Source organism: Momordica charantia (assembly GCF_013281855.1).
Source record: "Momordica charantia cultivar OHB3-1 chromosome 4 unlocalized genomic scaffold, Mcharantia_2.0 BLBB01000004.1, whole genome shotgun sequence".
In the NCBI taxonomy this organism is placed as follows: Eukaryota; Viridiplantae; Streptophyta; class Magnoliopsida; order Cucurbitales; family Cucurbitaceae; genus Momordica; species Momordica charantia.
The window spans coordinates 7274375-7280600 of record NW_028275162.1 but is presented as its reverse complement, the minus strand read 5'-3'; the positions used below and the strand labels follow the sequence as shown (position 1 = coordinate 7280600).

The following is a 6226-nucleotide window of genomic DNA, read 5'->3' as shown; positions in this document are numbered from 1 at the left end:
CCATATAACTCATTAACTTCAATCCAAATTACACAAACTAAAGGAAAGGTACGTATAAGACCCCCAAAAGTTAAGAAAAACTAATCATTCAAAGTACAAATTCTCAAAACTTTCTTTTATTATGTAAAACATCCACAATCACCAATTCATTTCACAGATTCAACAAAATCATCCAAAAACACATTATACATCTACGTAGCTAAACTATACATGACATATGTTCTAAATGGCTACCATAACTGCAGGATAGCCACATTTACAGTTATTGAATTCTAACAACACTATACGTGACGTACCTATTTTGACGAAACTAATAAAACAAACTTCATGTTCCCAAAACTTGCTATTAATATCTAAAACATGCACTCACCAATTCACTTCACAGATTCACCAAAATCATCCAAAAATATTTCAAACATAAACATAGTTAAATCATTCATGATACATGTTCTAAATGGCTACCATAACTGCAAGATAGCCAAATTTACGGTTATTAAATTCTAACAACACTCTACGTGGACGTACCTATTTTGACGAGCTGGCTCCACTAGACTGACTCATAAGTTGTAGCACCATTGATCTCAAATCTGACATTTCATCGCGTAGACCCGTAATCTCAGATTCTTTGGCTGCGAGATGCTCATCTAACTCCTTGTCTTTCTAAGAGAGACGATCCTCAAGCTCTTTTGTCTTTCTGAGAGAGACGATCCTCAAGCTCTTTGTCTTTTTGCGTGAGACGATCCTGAAATTCTTCTCTAAGAGTATATATTTCTTGAGATAACACTTCTTCCTCTTGTGAAGATGCTACACTTGAAGCATAACCTCTACGAAACTTTGGTTTTGGGCCCCAACCAGCACCCTTAACGTAGCCTGATCAATACCAAGAACTGTTTCCAATACTTCTAGGTCTGGCATCGGTTCGCCTCCGTCTTGTTTAGATTCTTCTCTAACACACATCATGTCTAGCTACATACATATTTAAAAAGAACAAAATGTTTACACATAAAATTCACTGCGTAATTTAAAGTTAATTGTTATAAGATTTGTAAAATTATGTAAGTTGTCTCCGCTCCTTCAACTCAACCTTTAGTGTCAGAGTATTTTGTCTCCATGAAAAAATCGATTTCAGAAAAGTTGGCATTTTCCTCTTCTTCTTTCTGCAATTGATAACACATAATTGTTGATAATCGATCTTAAGTAATATAAGTATATGACTAAAAAAGTATTATTGCATTGTTCCTTTTCCTTTGTAATAATAGCAAATGCCTCCGGCCCTATACGATGATTGAATGACCTCTTCACAGTGTTGCATTTGTTGGTCTTAGATTTTTGCTAACGAAAGAAAACTTAAATGAGAATATATATTGAATATAAATTCTAAAAAAAAATATAAGTTATATTCGTAAATTACCTTCCACTCATCTGTCTTCCATCTATCGCACAACATGTTCCAATCGTCTGGTTTTGCCAACAACCGCTTTGGAGGATTGTTGCACGCAATCTCAAGTGTGGGATAACTCAGGTAGTTTTGGCGCAATTTTGTCCTATATGCCTTATGTGTCGATCTCATCTCATGCTAGATGAATTTCATTATAACTCGATCTGATTCGTTGAAATCAAAATGACCCTACAACAAAAAAACATTGAACATATATTTAAGTGTTATTATTGTTGCATCATAAAAAATGATAAAACATATTAAGTAATTAATCTCAAACCTTGAGCTGAGTTACAATTGTCCTAATCTGAATTTCTTCGACCTCACTCCACTTGTTAACCTTTAGGTCCACTTGTTCGCGTGTATGTACCTCGATCGCGATAGAGAATGTGGTGACCATGAGACATATTGGTTTATTAACTGTGTGGTTACATTCAATATGTACCTTTGCGTTCGTTGCACGAACTTGATTTGCTAGCTCTATCAATCGGGTATATCCTCGCACGCCTAATCTATCTGTATGTTGTCAAACAGTAAACCAATTAGTTAAATCATACTTATTTATTTTACATATATTTAAATTGACGTATCTAGAGGAAAAGCTGGAACAGACGGGTCTGTTGGTGGATGCTCACGACCCTGTACGTGTGCCTGTAACTGACCTGCTTGGTCTGGTCGTATTTTTCTACGAACTTAGGCAACCAACGAAAAGTATTATATATTGAGTGAATTCATCTATTTCGATCTTAGGTCCTACTTCTAACAACGAAATTTGATCATTTTCAACGTCTTCTTGTTCTGGAATATCCCATACACGTTTATTTAGAATATGTTGCACAACTTTTCAATTATTATCAAGTTTAGGGTCATCCAAATAAAACACTTGTTGAGCTTGACTAGCGAGAATTAACTGGTCGTCGGCATACCAATACTTAGACGTATTAATCGACTTAAAACCTAAGTTAACTCGAATTCTATTCTTGTTAGAGTCCGTGTCAAACCATTTGCACTTAAAAAGTATGACACGTCTCCCCTTAGCATAATCTAACTTCCAAACATCACTCAAGACACCATAAAAATTCATGTCATCCCCTTCTCCTCCACACACCATGACCCCACTATTTTGTATCGTTCGACGACTATCGTGTTCTATATTATGAAAGCGTAGTCCGTTTACAATACAACCACTATATGAACGTACAATTAGTGAGGGTTCTAACGCAAGTGAATAAAGATCATCATCTAATTCGCCTTGTTCCCGTAATGTCAAAACCTGTAATTGATAATAACAAAATACTTAACGATTTCGTTTTGTGTTCATCTACATTCAAACCCTAAAAATCAATATAACATTTTTTTAACCAATTAGGAAATTGTGTATTGTGTTGTTCATATTGGGCAGAAACATTGTCTTCAAGAATTTGAATTGAGCTCAAATGTTGAGTACAATTCCAAAAAAGGAGAAAAACAACATTAGTGTTATATGTACCAAGTGTGAAATTAAAGTGAACGTAGCATAAGCCAAACTTACTCGCGATAGGACTCTATCTCTGCACAGTTGTTCAGTACATACCAATGTGCAACTTTTCTTTCAATGACAGATAATGTTTTCGAAGTTGATGCCCTAGAGGACGTGCACTTAGCCTAAACACGTCAATAACTGACAATAGTATCATCGTTGCGTTCATCTCTATTGAATCTCGTTTCAATTCCACTCAGATACAATGATCAGAAAGTCAATGATTCATTCATGACAAATGATTCGGCTATCGAACCCTCAAGACGAGCTATATTCTTCTTTTGTGCATATTGTTTTAAGGTTCGGAGACTTTGCTCGATAGGGTACATCCAACTGTAACTAACTGGCCCCACAATTTTTGCTTCGTATGGTAAGTGAACTGCAAGATCTACCATAACATCAAAAAATGCTAGTGGGAATATTCTCTCCAACTTACATAGTATGATTATAATGTCAGATTGCAATCGATCCAAATCACTGATACGTATTGTCTTTGCACATATATCACGAAAGAATTTACATAGCTAAATGATAGTCGTACCCACAAACTTTGATACATATGCTTGAATGGCAATCAATAAGAGTCGTTGTAGCAAAACATGACAGTCGTGAGTTTTCAACCCTCATAGCCTCTCATCCTCTACGCTCACACATCTCGATATATTTGAAACAAATCCATCTGGAAACTTAGTCGATTTCAATAATTTGCAAAACTTCACCCTCTCAGCAGCAGTTAATGTATACGTAGCATGCGATTTTACAACTTTATTCCCCTCTTTTTGTAAGTGTAAATCTTTCCGAATTTTTAAATCTTCCAAATCCAAATGCACATTGATTGTGTCTTTTGTTTTACCATCAATATTTAACAAAGTTCCTACTATATTGTCACATTTGTTCTTCTCGATATGCATCACATCCAACTTATGTCTTAACATAAGTTTCGACCAATAGGGAAGTTCGAAGAATATACTTTTTTTCGTCCAATTTAAATCTCGCTTTCTTTTACTCTTTTGTTTTGTTGGATTCTTACCAAAATTTGGAAAATTCAGTGTATTTACTTGTTGAATAATCGCATCTCCATCCATTGACACTGGTGGGGGGCATCGTTATAACTTTCCATCACACAGTTTACTCCCACGCCAACTATGATTTTGAGGAAGATAACGTAGATGTCCCATGAAACAAATTTTGTTTCTTATTTGAAAAGATGAATTATCCTCTCTACAGATGGGACATGCTTGATATCCCTTCATACTTCATCCAGACAAGTCGCCATACGTTGAAAAGTCATTAATACTCCATAAAAGAGCTGCGTGTAATTGAAAGTACTCACCACTTGCACAATCGTAAGTACGAACCCCAGTATCGCATAACTCTTTCAACTCTTCAATTAATGGCTGTAAGTAAACGTCGATATCTTTTCCAGGTGACTTCGGCCCAGGAATAAGCAATGACATTAATAAATTACTTTCCATCATGCATTTCCAAGGAGGCAAATTGTATGGAATAAGTACCACTGACCACATGCTATACGAATTGTTCGTATTCCCAAACGGATTAAACCCAACTGAAGCTCGTCTCAAACGAACATTTCTTGGGTCTGAAGCAAATCGAGGAAATGTGCTATCTAGATGCTTCCACCCCAAAGCGTCAGCTGGATGTCGTAAGACACCCTCTGTCTCAACTCGTTTTTCTTTATGCCACCTCATTTCAGAAGCGAAATGTTTTAAAGAAAAGAACCGTTTCAATCTTGGTATCAACGGAAAATGTCATAACATTTTTTGGGGACTTGTGAAGCTTTCCCATCACTGTTTTTATAACGAGGTTCACCACATACTGGACAATTTTGATAGTCAGAATATTCTTCCTAAATAATATATAGTCATACTTGCAGACATGTACCGACTCATATGAAAGCCCTAAATCAGGCAGTCTCCTTTTAGCCTCGTATGATGTACTAGGTATAGATGCAACTATCGTAAATGCTTCGTTTAACAATTCAAGTAACATATCAAAGGATTTATTACTCCAATTGTTAATGACCTTGATATGCATCAGCTTTATAAAAAAATCCAATGATGAAAATTTTGTACAACCTGGGTACAATTGACTACGCGCTTCATTGAACAACTGCTCAAAATTGTTAGACGTGTCTCTTCCATGTTCTTTTGGGGCCGTCTCAAAACAAAATTGTTCACCTTCTACATTTTCTTCTACCATGAGGTATTGTAAATCATTGAGAAGTCCAGACATATCACCATTCTCATTATTCATAACATTGTGTTCTCTACTTAATTCATTGTGCGAAAGAGTTTCATGTCTTGTATAACAACTTGAAGGGATTGGTTCTTCTCTATGGTATATCCATTGAGTATATGAATGTAATATTTCATTTATAAACAAGTGTCTTTCTACTCCATCAATTGAAAGTCACTTTACATTCATACAATATCTACATGGACATCTTGTTTTTCCCGTATTGTTGACATGAAGTTTTGCCAATTCTATGAAACATTTTACTCCTTGAACATACTCAGGCTTGAATCTATCTTTAACCTTAATCGAATCCTTATTCATTATCGATGATAATACTCTTTAAAAAACCTCAAATTCAGTATAAATGGTCAATGTTGAATCCTAAAAGAATCAGACAAAAGATTAGGTTCATTTTGTCATCAACCTAAGGATATTTTGAAAATAGAAATTGGTTCTCATCTTTTACAACAGTGGACACTGCAGCACCATTGCATGTTACTTCAGACAGACGTTGGTTCTCATCTTTTGTTGCAGATGATTATGGTTCAATGAGGATAGGAAATGAGAGTGAAGAGGAATTGAAGATGTTTTTTTGAAGACAAGTGAAGGGGCCAAGTTGGTGTTGCGAGACGTTAGGTATATTCCTAGCTTCAGATTGAATTTGTTATCCACAGGGAAGCTAGACGATGGTGGCTACAACAGTGAGTTTGTTGGGGGTTGTTAGAAGCTCAAAAGGGAAATCTAGGATAGTGGCAATAGGCCACAAAAGATCTTATATTTATATGTCAAAGTTTAGGGTTGCCAAGGGTTCACTAAGACAGAGAATGCACAGAGTAACTGCAGATGGTTTAGGGCAAGACCTTAGAAGACTAGAAGCATTGATGGCCAGAAAAGATCAGAAGAATCTGCCATCAGCTCAAGTTGAACAGTTGGGAAGTACAAAAAAAGGAAATGGGAATTTGATAGGCCATCGAGTTCAGACCTCAGCTGTCAGACATTCAAGCGAGCTGGTG

General features: G+C 36.0%; 2 pseudogenes; both read right to left on the bottom strand.

The window, feature by feature from the left end:
- Positions 1 to 676: 676 nt before the first annotated feature.
- On the bottom strand, positions 677 to 2846 carry LOC148211706 (uncharacterized; annotated as a pseudogene).
- Positions 2847 to 2965: 119 nt separating this feature from the next.
- On the bottom strand, positions 2966 to 4666 carry LOC148211705 (uncharacterized; annotated as a pseudogene).
- Positions 4667 to 6226: the final 1560 nt, after the last annotated feature.